This window comes from Microcebus murinus, chromosome X (genome assembly GCF_040939455.1).
Source record: "Microcebus murinus isolate Inina chromosome X, M.murinus_Inina_mat1.0, whole genome shotgun sequence".
Classification (NCBI taxonomy): domain Eukaryota; kingdom Metazoa; phylum Chordata; class Mammalia; order Primates; family Cheirogaleidae; genus Microcebus; species Microcebus murinus.
Window position 1 is genome coordinate 42,876,593 of NC_134136.1, and position 19,627 is coordinate 42,896,219.

The window sequence follows — 19,627 nt, forward strand, 5'->3', positions numbered from 1 at the left end:
TACCCAGCCTGGCCTTTGAGGTGACCAATGATGCAAAGCCACCCCCAAGCCCCTTGCCCTATGGTGCCGCCCTGCTCCCTCTCCCTGTCGTGTGCATGTCCCAAGCAGTGGCCATTGTCTTGGAGCTGTTCCCATACACCAGTAGTCATCTGTGGCTTGGGGCCTTTCACAGTCCCCGCTTGTGTGCTCTGGGGGTATGCGGGTCTTTGCTCTGTCATGAGTAGATGACCAATGGCTATGGCGGCAAGCTTTGGACAAGGGAGGCTCTCGGTTTCCACAGGGCAGAAGGGTGTCCCGCTGGGCCTGCTGAAGGGCAGCAAGCCGAGAGCGTCCAGAACGATGGAGCCTTTGGGTTTGGCCTGGGGAGGGACTGCTGTGTGGCAGAAGACATAGGCAGAGGAGGCTCAGGTGGCATAGCGAATGGTGGTGGGCCCTGCGTCCCCTCCCATGGGCCTTTGGGGAAGCATCGGACAGCGCTCACCTTGGCTTGCGGGGCCAGAGCTTGGAGGACATATCCCTTTGCGGGAACCCATATGGAAAGGCAGAGGCCGGGCCCACTGGGGCGTGTTCTCCTGGGTGCCCTACATCTTTAACAAGAGGTCTTGCAAGGGAAGTGAGGAGCCTGTCTAAGCCGGTGTTCTTCGTCCCCGCCTTGCCTTGCAGAATGGAAGCATGGCAGGGGACCAGGGAACCCTCCCGAGGTCACAGGTGGGAGGTCTTGATTCTCAAGGGAGGAGGGCAATGAAGGTAGAGTGAGGTGTTGGGCCTCTGAGGGCTGAGTGCTGAGGTGCAGGGCATCTTCTCTGCAGTGACAAAAGGAGAAAAGATCCCCCAGGCGAGTCTTGCCTTCCCGCCTCCTGTACGCAGAGAGGTAGCTGCCAAGACGTGTGCTTGTCTGTGCCCGAGTTCAGGTGGACTGCCATGAAACCCGACAGGCACAGTTTGGCTGTGGCGCATGGGCCAGACATCCCGAAACCAAGAGGACAGGGTCAGAGTTTTACTTGGTTGGCCCTGGCTTTGGGTATCTGAGAGGTGCTCTGCAGGGTGTCCGTGGTGTTGGAGGTGGCAGCAGCCATCTGTGGAGGTGGCGGCCGGGGTTTTCGGCTCCATTATGTTTGCGTTGACGCCTTTCAGTTTAGTGGAATGATTTCTAGCCCCTTCCATCACACCTGTCCTGTTTTGGGGGCAATACTTAGACAAGTGGTCCTATAGACAGCAGGAGGTGCACGAACACAGACACACACACACACTCACACATACACACACACCACAGGCTGATAGGCACACACGGTGGAAGTGGGGCATGGGAGAGAGAGAGAGAATTCCTAATGAGAGAGAGAAAAAGAAAAAGGATGACTGGGAATATAGGCGGAGAGAGACAGAGAGACACGGGGAGGGGAGACGGAAAGTGAGTGAGAGGGAATCTTTCACCCATATTTTTGGGGTCAAGATGGGGAGGTGGACAGGGAGGTCATGAGGATAGCTGTACCGAGTCCCTGATGTTTCCCTTGTGTCATCTACAGAGCTGTGCTCCTGGACAATATGTTCTCTGCGTATGTGTGGGGGTTATTCCTCTGTGTAATATGCCCCGACGCGGTCAATTTTTTCGTGAGGATATACACCCATTTAGGGGGAAGACAATGGAACACTTCTGCCTTGTCCTTGTCCGGCATAGCACCCACGAGTCTGCACAAACGTGCACACCTCTACGTGCTTTGCACGGCAAGCCTCCTGGTGGGAGACGTGTGGAGGTGGACCTGGGCTCCTTGTGAGGAAAACGAGTGTCTTGGGGGTGGCACCTGGGTCTGGTGCTGTCTGACCTCACCACGCCTGAGGCCTTGAGGGTTGCCAGAGTGAGAAGGGCCGGGTGCTAATGCCCGCTGTCAGGGGCTCACAGTTTCCAGACTCTTTGCTCCCCTGTGCGGTCCCATGGTACACTGGTCACCCTGGACCAGGTGGTGAAGGTGGCCTTAGATTGACTTGTGAGAATGCCCATGTCAGAATGTCTCTTGGACGGAAGGAGCTGGGGTTGGAGCCACCGTGTGTCCAGTGTGGATCTTGGCCCTCACGCAGCCCCCAGTGTTCATGGTGTAGGTCGGGATTGGGTGGGATCTGGTGCAATGCTAGGGGGATTGCAGGTGAACTCTTCCCTTTTGGTATGGAAGGCAAGTGAAGGGGACCACAGACCAGATTTAGGGCAGTGGAATGGCTCTACCTCCACAAGGGCAAGAACCTGCTATCTGAGAGAACAGAACTTTGACCCCTGCTAAGGGCATTGGTGGTGCCTGAGGGCAGGCTTACCCAACCCACCTCCGCCCAGAACAAGAGCTGATAACAGGACACAAAATCAACAGTGTAGCCTGTTCCTCCAAGCAAGCGCCACCTACTGACAGGGACGGCATCCTGCACAGCCTTTTCACAGCACCCACTGACTCATTATACAGGGAGTGGTCGAATCTCACCCACAGACACCACCTAACGGCTCAGAAACTAAACAAGGTGTGTGAATACCCAAACAAAAACCTAAAGGAAAGAAACAACAATGGACCGACATGGGAAGAAATCAGTGAAAGAACTCAGGAAATATGAAGAACCAAACGGAAAACACACCCCCAAAGAGGAGCACCAGCCCCCTAGAAACGGACACCGACCAAAAACAGGCACCAATATGACAGAAGAGGAATTTCGTATGTGGATCATAAGAACACTCACCGACCTGCAACAACAACTCAATAACCAACACAAAGAAACCACAAAAAGCCTCCAGGATATGGAACAAAGTTTCACTAAAGAGATCGACACAGTGAAGAAAACTTTAACCGAAGTCCTGGAGATGAAGAATCAACTCAGGGAATTACAAAATACTGTGGAAAGTCTCAAGAACAGGGTAGATCAAACAGAAGAAAGAATCTCAGAGATTGAAGATAACACCTTCCAATTAAATAAATCAGTCACAGAGATAGAGCAGAGAAACAAGAGAAAAGACCAAAGCCTACAAGAGCTGTGGGACTATGTGAAAAAACCTAACGTGAGGGTCATAGGGTTAGCAGAAGGGGAAGAAGACAACACTCAAGGGCTGGACATGCTATTTGAAGATATAATAGAGGAAAATTTCCCAGGCCTTGCTCAAAATCTCGATATACAAGTTCAAGAAGCCCAGAGGACCCCTGGGAGATTCAATGCAAACAGGAAGACATCACGTCATGCAGTCATCAGACTGACCAAAATATCAACTAAAGAGGCCCTTTTAAGAGCTGTAAGAAGAAAGAAGCAAGTAACCTACAAGGGAAAGCCAATACGAATAACACCAGACTTCTCTAATGAGACTTTACAAGCAAGGAGAGACTGGGGCCCCATTCTCACTCTTCTGAAACAAAACAATGCCCAGCCTAGAAACTTATTCCCTGCAAAACTAAGCTTCCTATATGAAGGACAAATAAAGACATTCTCAGACAAGCAAAGTCTCAGAGAATTCACCAAGACAAGACCAGCCCTACAAGAACTACTCAAAACAGTGTTACGCACGGAGCACCATAATAAAAACTCACGAATATAAAAACAACCAAAACCCAATGATTAAAGGCCAGATAATACATTGGCTCAAGAGAGAAATCAAAGCAACAACATCCAACACAACAGAATGAACAGTAATCTACCTTACCTATCAGTTCTCTCAATAAATGTGAATGGCTTAAACTCTCCACTCAAGAGACATAGGCTGGCTGAATGGATAAGAAAATACAGGCCAAGTATATGCTGTCTTCAGGAAACACATCTAACCTGCAAGGATGCATATAGACTAAAAGGGTGGAGATCAGTATTCCAGGCAAGTGGAAGCCAAAAGAAGGCTGGTGTGGCAGTTCTAATTTCAGACGATTTAGTTTTTAAAGCAACAAAAGTAGTGAAAGACAAAGAGGGTCACTATATAATGGTGAAGGGCACACTTCAACAAGAAGAAATATCAATTTTAAATATATATGTACCCAACTTAGGTACACCCAGTTTTATAAAGCAAACCTTACTGGATCTAAGCAAATGCATTAATAGCAACTCCATAATCACCGGAGATTTCAACACCCCACTGATGGCACAAGACAGATCCTCCAGACAGAAAATTAATAAAGAAATAATGAACTTAAACAAAACCCTGGAACAATTGGGTCTGACAGCTATAGGACATTCTACCCAACATCCACTGAATATACGTTCTTCTCATCAGCTCACGGGACATTCTTTAAGATTGACCATATCCTAGGACACAAAGTAAATCTCAAGAAATTTAAAAAAATATAAATCATACCATGTACCTTCTCAGATCACAGTGGAATAAAAATAGAAATCAACCCTAACAGTCACATTTCTACACAAAAACGTGGAAATTAAACAACCTCCTACTAAATAATTACTTCATAAATGAAGAAATGAAGATGGAAATAAAAAAATTCTATGAAGAAAACGACAATGGAGAGACAAGTTATCAACTCCTCTGGGACACAGCTAAAGCAGTTCTGAAAGGAAAGTTTATCTCCATAAATGCCTATAACCAAAAGACAAAAAGATCACAAATAGACAATCTAATGAAACGACTCAAAGAGCTGGAAAAAGAAGAACAGACCAACCCCAAACCCAGCAGAAGAAGTGAAGTCAACAAGATCAAATCAGAACTAAACGGAATTGAAAACAGGGACGCTATTCAGGAGATTAATAAAACAAAAAGTTAGTTCTTTGAAAAAATAAACAAAATTGACACACCATTGGCTAAGCTAATGAAAAGCAGAAAAGAGAAATCTCTAATAAGCTCCATCAGGAATAAAAAAGGAGATATCACAACTGATCCCAAAGAGATACAAGATATAATTTATGAATACTACAAAAATCTTTATGCACACAAACTGGAAAATGTGGAGGAAATGGACAAATTTCTAGAAACAGACAGCCTCCCTAGGCTCAACCAGGAAGAAATAGATTCCCTGAACAGACCAATCTCAACAGCTGAAATAGAAACAGCAATTAAAAATCTCCCTAAAAAGAAAAGTCCCGGTCCAGATGGCTTCACACCCGAATTTTACCACACTTACAAAGAAGAACTAGTACCTATCTTGCAGAAACTATTCCACAACATCGAGAAGAACGGAAACCTCCCCGACACCTTTTATCAAGCGAATATTACTCTGATACCCAAACCAGGAAAGGATGCAACAAAAAAAGAAAACTACAGACCAATATCCCTAATGAATATAGATGCAAAAATTTTCAACAAAATCTTAGCTAACCGAATCCAGACGCTTATCAAAAAAATAATCCATCACGACCAAGTGGGCTTCATCCCAGGGATGCAGGGATGGTTCAACATAGGTAAATCTATAAATGCATTTCACCACATAAACAGAAGCAAAAACAAAGACCACATGATTCTTTCATTAGATGCAGAAAAAAGCTTTTGACAAAATTCAACACCCTTTCATGATACGAACACTTAAGAAAATAGGCATAGAAGGGACATACCTAAAAATGATACAAGCCATATATGACAGACCCATAGCCAACATCATACTGAATGGGGAAAAATTGAAATCATTCCCACTTAGAACTGGAACCAGACAAGGGTGCCCAGTATCTCCACTTCTGTTCAACATAGTGCTGGAAGTCTTGGCTACAGCAATCAGACAGGAAAATGGAATTAAAGGTATCCAAATAGAGGCAGAAGAGAAACTTTCACTGTTTGCTGATGATATGATATTATATCTAGAAAACCCCAAGGATTCAACCAAGAAACTCCTGGAACTGATCAATGAATTTAGTCAAGTCTCAGGATACAAAATCAATACACAGAAATCAGAGGCATTCATATACGTCAACAACAATCTAATTGAGAACCAAGTCAAAGAATCAATGCCCTTCACAATAGCAACAAAGAAATTAAAGTACCTAGGAATATACTTAACCAAGGACGTAAAAGACCTCTACAGGGAGAACTATGAAACACTGAGGAAGGAAATATCAGAGGATGTAAACAGATGGAAATCCATACCATGCTCGTGGATCGGCAGACTCAACATCATTAAAATGTCTATACTACCCAAACTGATCTACAGATTCAATGCAATACCTATTAAAATGCCATCAGCATTCTTCACAGATATAGAAAAAATAATTTTACGCTTCGTATAGAACCAAAGAAGACCTTGAATATCAAAAGCAATTCTAGGCAACAAAAACAAAATGAGAGGCATTAATATGCCAGATATCAAACTATACTACAAAGCTGTAGTAATTAAATCAATATGGTATTGGCACAAAAATAGGAATATGGACCAGTGGAACAGATGTGAGAATCCTGATATAAAACCATCCTCATATAGCCATCTAATCTTTGACAAAGCAGACAAAAACATACGCTGGGGAAAAGAATCCCTCTTCAATAAATGGTGCTGGGAAAACTGGATAGCCACCTGTAGAAGGCTAAAGCAGGACCCACACCGTTCACCTCTCACAAAAATCAACTCACGCTGGATAACAGACTTAAACCTTAGGTATGAAACTATTAGCATTCTAGAGGAAAAAGTTGGAAACACTCTCCTAGACATCGGCCTGGGCAAAGAGTTTATGAAGAAGTCCCCAAAGGCAATCACAGCAGCAACAAAAATAAATAAATGGGACATGATCAAACTACAAAGCTTCTGCACAGCCAAAGAAATAGTCATGAAAGTAAACAGACAACCTACAGAATGGGAGAAAATTTTTGCATCCTATGCATCCGATAAGGGACTGATAACTAGAATATACTTAGAACTCACGAAAATCAGGAAGAAAAAATCAAATAACTCCATTAAAAAGTGGGCAAAGGACTTGAACAGAAACTTTTCTAAAGAAGACAGAAGAATGGCTAACAAACATATGAAAAAATGCTCAACATCTCTAATCATTAGGGAAATGCAAATCAAAACCACAATGAGATATCACTTAACTCCAGTGAGAATGGCCTTTATCAAAAAGTCTCCAAACAATAAATGCTGGCGTGGATGCAGAGAGAGAGGAACACTCCTACACTGCTGGTGGGACTGCAAACTATTTCAACCTGTGGAAAGCAATATGGAGATACCTTAAAGCGATACAAGTGAATCTACCATTTGATCCAGCAATCCCATTGCTGGGCATCTACCCAAAAGATCCAGTGACACTCTACAAAAAAGATACCTGCACTCGAATGTTTATAGCAGCACAATTCATAATTGCAAGGCTGTGGATACAGCCCAAGTGCCCCTCAATCCAAGAATGGATAAATAAAATGTGGTATATGTATACCATGGAGTACTATTCAGCTCCAAGAAATAATGGTGACATAGCACATTTTATATTTTCCTGGTTATAGCTGGAACCCATACTATTAAGTGAAGTTTCCCAAGAATGGAAAATCAAGCACCACATATACTCACCAGCAAATTGGTATTAACTGAACAGCACCTAAATGGTCACATAGGTACTGCAGTAATAGGGTATTGGGCAGGTGGGAGGGGGGAGGGGAGCGGGTATATACATATATAATGAGTGAGATGTGCCCCATCTGGGGGATGGTCATGATGGAGACTCAGACTTTTGGGGGGAGAGGGGAAATGGGCATTTATTGAAACCTTAAAATCTGTACCCCCATAATATGCCGAAAAAAAAAAAAAAAGAACCTGCTATCTGCCATGTTGGAGCCACTTTGGACAGTGGTTGGCGTTTTTTCCTCAGCCAAGGGCGGAGGGAGTGGACCTGGGGAAGGGCAGGCGGGCATTTGTGGTGCAACAGTGCCATCCAGAGGAACTAGTTTGGTGCTCCCGCGAAGCCAGGCCTGGGGTTTCCTGGGGAGAAGTGGCTTGGGAGTGCAGTGTGGGTCCCTCAGCGACAGGGGTTGGGACCCTGGCCAGATCAGAGCTCTCTTGAGTCCTCTGGGAAGGGTCACCCGTGGCGTGTTGGGGTGTGGAGTGACCATGGCCAGGCGGCATGCTGAGGTGGACAGCCGGCTTCCTGGTAGCCTTTACAGGAAGTCCCGGCTGCGGAGCCTGGTGGCGGCCATGTCTGGGCGGGACTAGCCGGAGCCTGCACTGGGAATCCGGGGCTCAGGGCTGCAATCTGGGGACCCAGGGCTGTGGGCAGCTTGCCTGGTGCCCTTTCCCTAAGGAGCAAGCGGCGGTCTGGCCTAGGTGGCCCTTTGTCCATGGTGTACCCTTGTGAAGGACTGTTCCCATCCCAGGATTTCACCAGCAGTTGACTGCCTTGGTGGCCAGGACTGGGACTTTCTTTTTCAGGCCTGGGAAGAAGATAGATGGGCGGGCCCAGGCCCCAGTCAGGCCCTATGGCAATGTGGAGGGGCCCTGTAGCCAGGCTGGCCTTTAGGTGACCACTGATCAAAGGCAGCCTCAAGCAACTTGCACTGTGGTGCCGCCCTGCTCCCTCTCCTTGTCCTGTGCATGTCCTGAGCCAGCAGCCCTTGTCTTGGAGCTGTGCCCGTTCCCCAGTGGTCATCTGAGGTTTGGGGCCTTGCACCGTCCCTGCTTGTGTGCTCTGCCGATATGGGTGTCTTTGCTCTGTCATCATGATAGGACCAAAGGCTATGGCGGCAAGCTTTGGACAAAGGAGGCTCTGGGTTTCTAAGGGGCAGGAAGGGTATCCCACTAGGGCAGCCGAAGGGGAGGAAGGCAAGAGAGGGTTGTTGCTCTCTATAATATGCCTCGACACTGTGCAAGTAATTTGTCCAGGAGGATGGACAGCCATTTAGGGGGACGATGATGCAACACTTCTGCCTCATCATCGTTGCTCTCCTCCTCATCCAGGGGAGCACATAGGAGTCCGCAAAGCACGCACACCTCTATACGCTTTGCACGGCAAGCCTCCTGGTGGGAGACATGCAAAGGTGGACCTGGGCTCGACGCGAGGAAAAACGGGTGTCTTAGGGGGTGGCACCTGGGTCTGGTGCTGTCTGACCTCGCCACGCCCGAGGCTCTGATGGTTGCCAGAGTGAGAAGGGCCCAGTGGTCATGTGCGCTGTCAGGGGCTCACAGTTTCTCGTGACTCTTTGCTCCCCTGCGTGGTCCCGTGGGTCAGTGGTCGCCCTGGACCTGGTTGTGAAGGTGGCCTTGGACTGACCTGTGAGAGCTCTCATATCAGAATGTCTCCTGGCCGGCAGGGGCTGGGGTTGGAGCCAGCCCTGTGCCCAGTGTGGATCTTGGCCCTCTGGCAGCCTCCAATGTTCACAGTGTAGGTGGGGATTTGTTAGGTTCCGGTGCGTCGCTAGGGGGACTGCAGGTGAACTCTTCCCTTTTCGTCAGGAGGGAGGTGAATGGGACCATTGTGAGGAGAGGCTGAGGACAGTGGGATGCCTCCTCCTCCCTATGGGCAAGAGGACATTATCCACCATGTTGGAGCCAGATTGGACAGTGGTTGGCGTTTTTTCCTCAGCCAAGGGTGGAGGGAGTGGACCTGGGGGAAGGGCAGGCGGGCATTTGTGGTGCAACAGTGCCATCCAGAGGAACTAGTTTGGCGCTCCCGCGAAGCCAGGCCTGGGATTTCTTCGGGACGAATGGCTTGGATCTGGAGTCAGGGTCGAGGAGGCTCAAGAGGTTGGGAACCGGGACATAACAGAGCTCTCTGGAGGCCTCGGGAAAGGGTGGACCCTGGCGGTTGGGGCTGTGGAATCACCAAGGCCATGCGGCATGCTGTGGTGGACAGCCAGCCTCCTGGCTGGCCTGTACAGGAAGTCCCGGCTTTGGAGTCTGGTGGCGGCCATATCTGGGCGGGACTAGCGGGAGCCTGCACAGGGGAGCTGGGGCTCAGGGCTGCAATCTGCAGACCAAGGGCTGTGGGCAGCTTGTCCGGTGCCCTTTCCCTTAGGAGCAAGGGGCAATCTGGCCAAGGTGGCCCCTTGTCCATGGTGCGCCCCTTGAAGGATTGCTCCCAGCCCAGGGTTTCACCAGCTATCGTCGGGGCTGTGGTGGCCAGGGCTTAGAAGTTCCTTCTCAGGTCCTGGAAGAAGGCAGATGTTCGGACCCAGGCCGGGCCAGTCCCTGTGTTGTGTGGCAGGGCCCGGTACCCATGCTGGCCTTGAGGCGACCACTGATGCAAAGCCAGCCCCAAGCTACTTGCCCTGTGGTGCTGCCCTGCTCCGTCTCTCTGTTCTGTCCATGTGCTGAGCCAGAGGCCATTGTCTTGGACCTGTGCCTGTCATCTGTGGCTTGGGGCCTTGCACCGTCCCTGCTTGTATGCTCTGGGGGTATGCGGGTCTTTGCTCTGTTATCAGGAGAGGACTAATGGCTATGGCGGCAAGCTGCGGACAAGGGAGGCTGTGGGTTTCCACAGGGCAGGAAGGGAGTCCTGCTGGGCCTGCTGAAGGGCAGCAAGCTGAGAGCGTCCAGAAGGACGGAGCCATTGATTTGGCCCAGCGAGGGACTGCTGTGTGGCAGAAGGCACAGGCATGGCTGGCTCAGGCAGCATAGGGAATGGTGGTGGGCCCTGGCGCCTCCGCCCTGGTGTCGCTCTGCGTCCCCTCCCGTGGGCCTCGGGGACAGCATCAGACGGTACCAACCTTGGCTTGCAGGGCTGGAGCTTGGAGGGTGTATCCTCTGGCAGGACCCATCTGGAAAGGCAGAGGCCTGGGCCACTGGGGCGTGTTTTTCTGCGGGCCTGAGATCATTGAGAAGCATTCTGCTGAGGAAAGAGAGGGGCTTCTTGGAGCTGGTGTCCCTCAGCCGGGCATTGCCTTGCAGAATGGAAGCGTGGCAGGGGACCAGGGGATCCTCCTGAGGTCACAGGTGGGAGGTCTTGTTTCTCAAGGGAGGAGGGTAATGAAGGTAGAGTGAGGTGTTGGGCCTCTGGGGGCTGACTGCTGAGGAGCAGAGCGTCTTCTCGGCAGTGACAAAAGGAGAAAAGATCCCCCAGGTGAGTCCTCCCTTCCCGCCTCCTGTACACAGAGAGGTAGGCGCCAATCCAGATGTTGTGCTTGTCTGTGCCCGAGTCTCGGTGGACTGCCACGAAACCCGACAGGCACAGTTTGGCTGTGGCGCTTGGGCCAGACATCCCGGGACCAAGAGGACAGGGTCAGAGTTTGACTTTGCTGGCCCTGGCTTTGGGGATCTGGTAGGTCTCTTCAGGGTGTCCGTGGTGTTGGAGGTGGCAACCACTATCTGTGTGTGGAGGTGGTGGCTTGGGGTTTTGGTTCCATTATGTTTGTGTTGACGCCTCTGGGTCTAATGGAACTATTTCTAACCCCTTCCAAGACACCTGTCCTGTTTTGGGGGCAATACCTAGATAAACAGTCCCGGAGACAGCTGGAGGTGCTCCCATGCGCACACAGAGACACACACACACACACACACACACATCTGACAGGCTCATCGCACACATGGTGCAAGTAGGGCATGGGAGAGAGAGAGAGAGAAAAAGGATGACTGAGAAGGTAGGCGGAGAGAGACAGAGAGACACGGGGAGGGGAGACGGAAAGTGAGTGAGAGGGAATCCTTCACTGATATTTTTGGGGTCAAGTTGGGGAGGTGGACAGGGAGGTGGTGAGGGTGGCTGTACCGAGTCCCTCGTGTTTATCTTGTGTCGTCTACAGAGCTGTGCTCCTGGATGGTCTGATCTTTGCGGACGTGTGGGGGTTATTCCTCTCTGTAATACGTCCCGACACAGTCAATATGTCCGCGAGGATGGACACCCATTTAGGGGGGAGACGATGCAACACTTCTGCCTCATTCTGGTCTGGCATAGCACACACGAGTTTGCACAAATGTGCACACCTCTATGTGCTTTGCATGGTGGGAGACGTGCGGAGGTGGACCTGGGCTCTGTGCGACTAAAACCGGAATCTTACAGGTGGCACCTGGATCTGGTGCTGTCTGACCTCGCCATGCCTGAGGCCCTGAGGGTTGCCAGAGTGAGAAGGGTCTGGTGCTCATGCCCGCTGTCAGGGACTCACAGTTTCTCATGACTCTTTGCTCCCCTGCGTAGTCCCGTGGGCCAGTGGTCACCCTGGACTGGTGGTGAAGGTGGCCTTGGACTGACCTGTGAGAGCTCCCATGTTAGAATGTCTCCTGGCTGGCAGGGGCTGGGGTTGGGACCAGTCCATGCACAATGTGAATGTTCGCCATTATGTAGCCCCCAGTGGTCACGGTGTAGGTTGGGCTTGGGTAGGTTCCGGTGCATTGCTAGGGGGACTGCAGGTGAACTCTTCACTTTTGGTCAGGAAGGCAGGTGAAGCATACCAAAGTGAGGCCATTTTCAGGGCAGTGGGACGGCTCCTCCTCCCCATGGGCGAGATGGTGCCATCTGCCATTTTGGAGCCAGATTGGACAGTGGTTGGCGTTTTTTCCTCAGCCAAGGGCGGAGGGAGTGGACCTGGGGGAAGGGCAGGCGGACATTTGTGGTGCAACAGTGCCACCCAGAGGTACTAGTTTGGCACTCCTGTAAATAAAGCTAGGCCTGGGGTTTCCCAGGGAGGAGTGGCTTGGAACTGGAGTCGGGGTCCAGCAGGGACAGGGTGTAGAACCCCGAAAGATCAGAGCTCTCTGGAAGCCTCAGCTAAGGGTGGCCCATGGCGGGTGGGGCCATGGAAGTACCATGGACAGGCGGCAGGCCGAGGTGGACAGCCAGCCGCCTTCCGTGCCTGTACAGGAAGTCCCGGCTGCGGAGCCTGGTGGCAGCCATGCCTGGGCGGGACTAGCGGGAGCCTGCACTGGGGAGCCTTGGTTCAGGGCTGCAAGCTCGGGACCTAGGGCTGTGGGCAGTTTTCCTGGTGCCCCCTTTCTTAGGAGCAAGGGGTGATACGGCCCAGGTGGCCCCTTGTCCATGGTGCACCTCTGTAAAGGACTGCTTCTAGCCTTGGTTTCACCAGCCATTGGTGGCCGTGGTGGCCAGGACTGATATGTTCCTTCTCAGGCAGGGGAAGAAGGCAGATGGGCGGGCACGGGCCCAAGCCAGGCCCTGTGGTGTGGGGAGGGGCCCTGTACCCAGGTTGGTGGTTGAGGCGACCACTGTTGCAAAGCTAGCCGCAAGCTACTTGCCCTGTGGTGCCACCCTGTTCCCTCTCCCTGTTCTGTGCATGTTCCGAGCCACCGGCCATTGTCTTGGAGCTGTGCCCGTTCCCCGGTGGTCATCTGTGGCTGGAGGCCTTTGTACCGTCCCTGCTTGTGTTCTCTGGGGGTAAGTGGCTCTTTTCTGTATCATCAGGAAAGGACCAATGGCTACATTGGTAAGCTTTGGACCAGGGAGGCTCTGGGTTTCCATGGGGCAGGAAGGGTGTCCCTCTGGGCCTGCTGAAGGGCAGGAAGCCAAGAACATCCAAAAGGATGGAGCCTTTGGGTTTGGCCTGGCGAGCAACTGCTGGGTGGCAGAAGGCACAGGCAGGGCAGGCTCAGGCAACATAGCAAATTGTGGCCTCTGCCCTGGTGTCGCTCTGTGTCCCCTCTTGTAGGTCCTGGTGGCAGTATAAGGGGGGAGGGGGACTGAAGCTTGGAGGAGGTATCCCCTTGCAGGAACCCATCTGAAAAGGCAGAGGCCCTGGCCTCCGGGGTGTGTTTTCCTGCCCTCCTAGGAACTTTGAGAAGTGGGCTTGCAAGGGAAGAGGCGCTTGTTCCTTAGCCCCGCCTTGCTTTGCAGAATTGAATTGTGGCAGGGGACCAGGGGATCCTCCCGAGGTCACAGGTGGGAGTTCTTGTTTCTCAAGGGAGGAAGGCAATGAAGGTAGAGTGAGGTATTGGGCCTCTGAGGGCTGACTGCTGAGGAGCAGGGCGTCTTCTCGGCAGTGACAAAGGAGAAAGGATCCCCCAGGTGAGTCCTCCCTTCCTGCCTCCTGTACACAGAGAGGTAGCCACCAAGACGTGTGTGCTTCTCTGTGTCTGAATCCAGGTGGTCTGCCGTGAAAGCTGACAGGCACAGTTTGGTCTTGGCGCATGGGCCAGACATCCTGGGACGAAGAAGACAGCGTTAGAGTTTGACTTGGCTGGCCCTGCAGTTGTGGTCCTTCAGGTATAGGGGACTAGACCCCAGGCAGATCAGAGCTCTCTGGAAGCCTAGGTGAAGGGTGGCTCATGGTGGGTCAGGCTGTGGAAGCACCAGGGACATGGGTCTGGCGGAGGTGGACAGTCAGATGCCTTGCAAGTCCTGTATAGGCAGCCTGGGCTCTGGATCCTGGTGGCAGCCATATCTCCGCGGTATTAGGAAAAGTCTGCATAGTGGAGTTCTGGCTTTGCGCTGTGTATGGTTTGCTTGGTGTCCTTTGTTTTTGGAGCCCGGGGCTGTATGCCCTGTATGAGTCATTTTCCATCGTCAAAGACCACTTCCACTTCTGGGAATCTTGTCATGCGCCTGTGTGGTGGCTACCTGAGGCATGTTGTTTTTTCCCAGGAAAGAAGACAGAGTGGCTGGGCTTTGTGCCCCCTACAGGGACTGAAACGTGCCCACCTTTAGTCAATTCAATGTACAGTGCATCCCTGCTCCTCTTTTCTCTTTTTCCTGTATCTTAAAAGATCAGGCAGTTTTCTCATAGTTGGCCCAATCCTCTTGGCAGTCATTTGTGGTTTGGTGTATTCTTCTCTACCTCTTTGTGTTCTACCTGTATATGTTTGGGTGCACTCGATATGCCTCCTTGGCGCTTTTGCTGTTTTGGATTTCTCTTTAAGTCTGAAAGTGTCTTTTAATGATTCTCTATGCCTTTTTCTGTCTTCTTGTATTTCTACAGATGATTTTCGTTGCATGGCCTTGGGCAGGAAAAGTCACAGAAATAGTAGGGGAGTCTGAGTCTGAGCAGGAGAAGAAAGAAGGACTGGGGAAGTTGTGGAGGGGTAAAATGCAGATTTGTGTGGAGAAGGAGAGATTGAGAGGGAGTTGGGAAAAAGGAATGAACACATTTTGGGGAGGTATTTTCAATGGAAGTATTTTGTGGTCCACATTTGCAGGGATCATGGGGCATAGCTTGGAGTATACTATGTTACTTTAGTTTATACTGTAATGTCATTATAGTAGTAGTCTTGGCAGTGTTTTCTTTCAGCACATGTTGGGTTATTTCCATTACTAATCAACCCCGAGCATAAGAAGTGAGCCTTCCAAATGCACTTGATGTCCCTGAAGTAGTATGTCTATCCTCGGATTAGGGTAGGTGTTGTTCAGTGGGGTTAGAGTTAATGCAGTATTTGTTCTCCAAAGTGTATTTCTCCCTACTCTTATAGGGAGAAATACCTACTCTTTTCCCCTTCATACTGCGGGCAGCAACTAGCTTATGTTTCTCCCAATCTTTCTGTCTTATATAAATTTTTTAAATGGAATCAAACATTTGTTCTCTTGTCACTGGCTTATTTCACTTACCATAATGTCTTCAAGGAGAAGATGACTTCCTTCTTTTGAGAGCCTCAATAGTATTCCATTGCCTGAATATATTACATTTTTTTCATCATTTCACCTATTGATGAACATCTCACTTGTTTCTGTACCTTGAATATTTTGAATATTTCTGCTAGGAACATGTATTTGCAAATATATCTTTGAGGCCTTGTTTCTATTATTTTGGATATATTCTTAGACATGGGGTTGCTGTGTCATAGGATAGTTGTATTTTCAATTTATTTTAGGAACCACCATCCTCTTTGCCATAGTAATAGCACCATTTTACAATCCTACCAATTGTCTACAAGGGTTACAATTTCTCTATATACTTGATTATTTACCATTTTTTATAGCAGACATCATAATGAATGCAAGGTTATATCTCATTGTAGCTTTTATTTGCATTTCCTTAATGATTAGTGATGTTGAGCATTTTTTTAATGTCCTTATCAGCCTTTTATATATTTTCTTTAAAGAAGTATCTTTTTAATCCTTGCGTTTTTTTTTTTTGACAAGGAAGACAAACTTTATAAGAAACTGAAAAAGAAATTAGCAGAGTGAGATATGATTGAGTAAAGGATATAAAGAATGTACACTTGTGCCGGGCACGGTGGCTCACGCCTGTAATCCTAGCTCTCTGGGAGGCGGAGACGGGCGGATTGCTCAAGGTCAGGAGTTCGAAACCAGCCTGAGCAAGAGCGAGACCTCGTCTCTACTATAAATAGAAAGAAATTAATTGGCCAACTAATATATATAGAAAAAAAAAATTAGCCGGGCATGGTGGCGCATGTCTGTAGTCCCAGCTACTCGGGAGGCTGAGGCAGGAGGATTGCTTGAGCCAGGAGTTTGAGGTTGCTGTGAGCTAGGCTGACGCCACGGCACTCACTCTAGCCTGGGCAACAAAGCGAGACTCTGTCTCAAAAAAAAAAAAAAAAAAAAAAAAAGAATGTACACTTGTTATCTTCAAGAATTTTCATGGAACATTATGACCCAATAACAAAAATTGATCCAGTATGAACATATTCAGTGCTCTCCAATAGAACTTTCTGTGATAATGGAAATGTTCCATATCTTTATGCTAATACAGAATCCACTAACGGCATGAATAATTGAAATGTAGCTAATGCAATTGAGAAAATGAATTTTCATATAATGTAAATAGCCACATGTGACTAGTGGATTCCGGATGACCAGCAAAATTCTAATGCCTCATGGGTCAAAAACAGTGGCTTCATTGGTGGGGGAGACTTATCTAATCACTGTTAATGGATTAAGGGTTGGGTATTGAAACAGGAAAGTTCTCAGCAGATCCATCTGGCCACTTAAACAAGATCCAAAATTCTCCCTTGCTTCTGGAGACTCAACAGTATCACCTAATTGTGGGAGGAACTCTTGGGGAGACCTCAGTATGCCCTTCCAACTCCTGGATAATGTCAGTGAGAGCAAAGGCCTAGGATTTTGGCCACTGAGATGGGAAGAAGCTTGTGGTTCCATACACAAAATCTGAGGTTGGGGCCATCTGTGCATGGGAACTGCCGCTCTGGAGCTGGTAAAAAGCTGGAGGTGTTCATTTCCGGACAGGGTTTCCAGAGCCAGATTTAGAAGTGGAGGGAGCGGGGGAATGGCGGCCCTTTCTTTTTTGGGATTAAGATTTTGTTCTTGCTCTTAAACATTTTGCTGAGATCTAGCTTGTTCACAAAGGAATCGGTCTCTTCTGTGAGCAGACTTGTGTTATAGGTGATGGGTTTATACATGCTGAACCATTGCTTGGCCTGTGGGCTAATGTCATAGCTGGTGAAGGCATACTGCCACTGGGGCAGGCCCAGGTGGGTGATGAGCAGGTGATAATAGGCAGTAAAGGTGTCTGTGAGAAAATGCCAGTATAATGCTCTGTCCAGGAACCAGATCTCAGTGTCTGTGGTAATACTTCATGTGCATCGTCCTCCAGGTCTGCCAGAGTTGGTGCATTAGGAAGTGGAAGACTGGTTGAGTTGAGTCAGTTTTGAGATGCTGTTAATTGCCATGTTGCCCAATGGAATGGTGTTCTCATCCCGCTTCACACTCCATGTCATGTGGAAGCCATTGGTCATCAAGTAAAAGTTCTTCAAATCTTCAGGCATCAGGCCGGGCGCGGTGGCTCACACCTGTAATCCTAGCACTCTAGGAGGCCGAGGCGGGCGGATTGCTTGAGGTCAGGAGTTCGAAACCAGCCTGAGCAAGAGCAAGACCTCATCTCTATTATAAATAGAAAGAAATTAATTGGCCAACTAACATATATAGAAAAAATTAGCCGGGCATGGTGGCGCATGCCTGTAGTCCCAGCTACTTGGGAGGCTGAGGCAGGAGAATTGCTTGAGCCCAGGAGTTTGAGGTTGCTGTGAGCTAGTCTAACGCCATGGCACTCACTCTAGCCTGGGCAACAAAGTGAGACTCTGTCTCAAAAAAAAAAAAATCTTCAGGCATCATAGTTATTCTTTTGTTCACATGAAGAAATCATATGATGTTCAGCAGGTGCCTTTTCTAAGATGGTCACCTCTGTCACACCTGGGGAAGATTCTAGGATGCGGTAATGCCCAGAGTCAGCTTCTCCAGGTGTGGCTTGTTGCAACCGGGCAACAGGGTCTACATTTTCTCCATGGCTCGCGTGTAGCCTCCCTGCACCCACCCCCTGCCCCTGCTGCTGGGAAAGCCACTGCAGCTGGTGTGGAGAGCGGCCTGATCTGCCTCTGCCTTAGCCATCAAGTTCACAGCATGCTGGGAGCTGTAGTCCCTGGCGCCTGAGAGTGTGTCATGGTGGAGATGGGGGGCCCAGGGCTGGTCTGGCAGCAGTAGCTCCACTGGGCGCTTGTTCCTGTGGCCGGGGACTGGGCCCCACACCGCACCCCCAGCACACAGCCTCCCCTCCACTGGGACCCTCTCGCTCTCCTGGGGCCAGCGGTGCAAGCCTCAATCCTTGCTTATATTTCAATCAGGTTGTAATTTTGTTGTTGAGTTTTAATTATTCTTTATATATTTTTAAATTATTGCCTCATGAGATATATGATTTTCAAAATATTTTCTCCCATTCCATAGGCTGCCTTTGACTCTGTTGTTTGTGTCTTTTAATGTAGAAAAGCTTAAGATTGGTGTAGTCCCTTTTTCAAATTGTTTCTTGCCTTTGCTTTTATGTCATATCCAAATGATAGTCACCAGTTCTAATGTCAATAAGCTTTCCACCATTTTCTTCCATGAGTTTTATATTTTTGTACCTTATATTAGAACTTTAATATGTTTTGAGTTAATTTTTGTATATGAGTCAAAACTTCTTTGTTTAGTACATGTATATTTACTTTGCTCAACATCATTTGTTGAAGAGACTGTCCTTTCCCCATGGAGTGGTATTGACACTCCTATCTTAGATCACTTGACCGTGATATATAATATATATATATATTGTATATAATATATTATATAATACATATATAATTTTGTATATATGAGTCAAAACTTCTTTGTTTAATACATGTATATTTACTTTGCTCAACATCATTTGTTGAAAACTGTCCTTTCCCCATGGAGTGGTATCGGCACTCCTATCTTAGATCACTTGATCGTGTATGCACTGGTTTCTTTCTGGGTTTCTATTCCATTCCATTCATTGGTATGTCTGTGTTAATGTTAGTGCCACAGAGGTTTGATTACTGTAGCTTTGTAATGTTTTAAAATCAGAAAGTGTCAGACTCTAATTTTTTTAGTTTTTAAGATTATTTTTAACATTCAGAAGTCCCTTGAATTTCCACGTGGAAAACTCCTAGGGAGTTTTCTTTTTCTGTGAAAAATATCACTAAGATTTTGATAGGGATTGCGTTGAGTCTGTGGATTGCATTGGTTAATATTGACATGTTCAGATATCATCTTATAATCCATGAACATGGATGCACTTTTGTGTTTTCTTTAATTTTTTTCTGTTATATTTTCTAGTTTTCAGCTTTCAAGTCTTTCACCTTCTTGGTTGGGTTTATTCCTAAGTATTTTCTTCTTTTTGATGCAATTGTAAAGTGAATTGTTTTCTTAACTTTCTCTCTGGATTATTCATTTAACCTAAATTTTAATGTCTTTTAAAAGCTGCATTGCTTCTTTCATTTATAAAAGTCTTCCTTGTTTAAGTGCTTCATATTTCAAAGATCTGTTTAAAAAAAAGAAAGTAGGGGTCATGCTGGAGACTCAGACTTGGGGGGGTAGGGGGGAAAGGGCATTTATTGAAATCTTAAAATCTGTACCCCCATCATATGCC

At 48.3% G+C, this 19,627-nt stretch overlaps 1 pseudogene; it reads right to left on the reverse strand.

Annotated features, from left to right (window-relative positions):
- Positions 1 to 13,092: 13,092 nt before the first annotated feature.
- Positions 13,093 to 19,627, reverse strand: part of LOC105862849 (tubulin polyglutamylase complex subunit 2 pseudogene) — a 153,699-nt pseudogene continuing 147,164 nt past the window's right edge.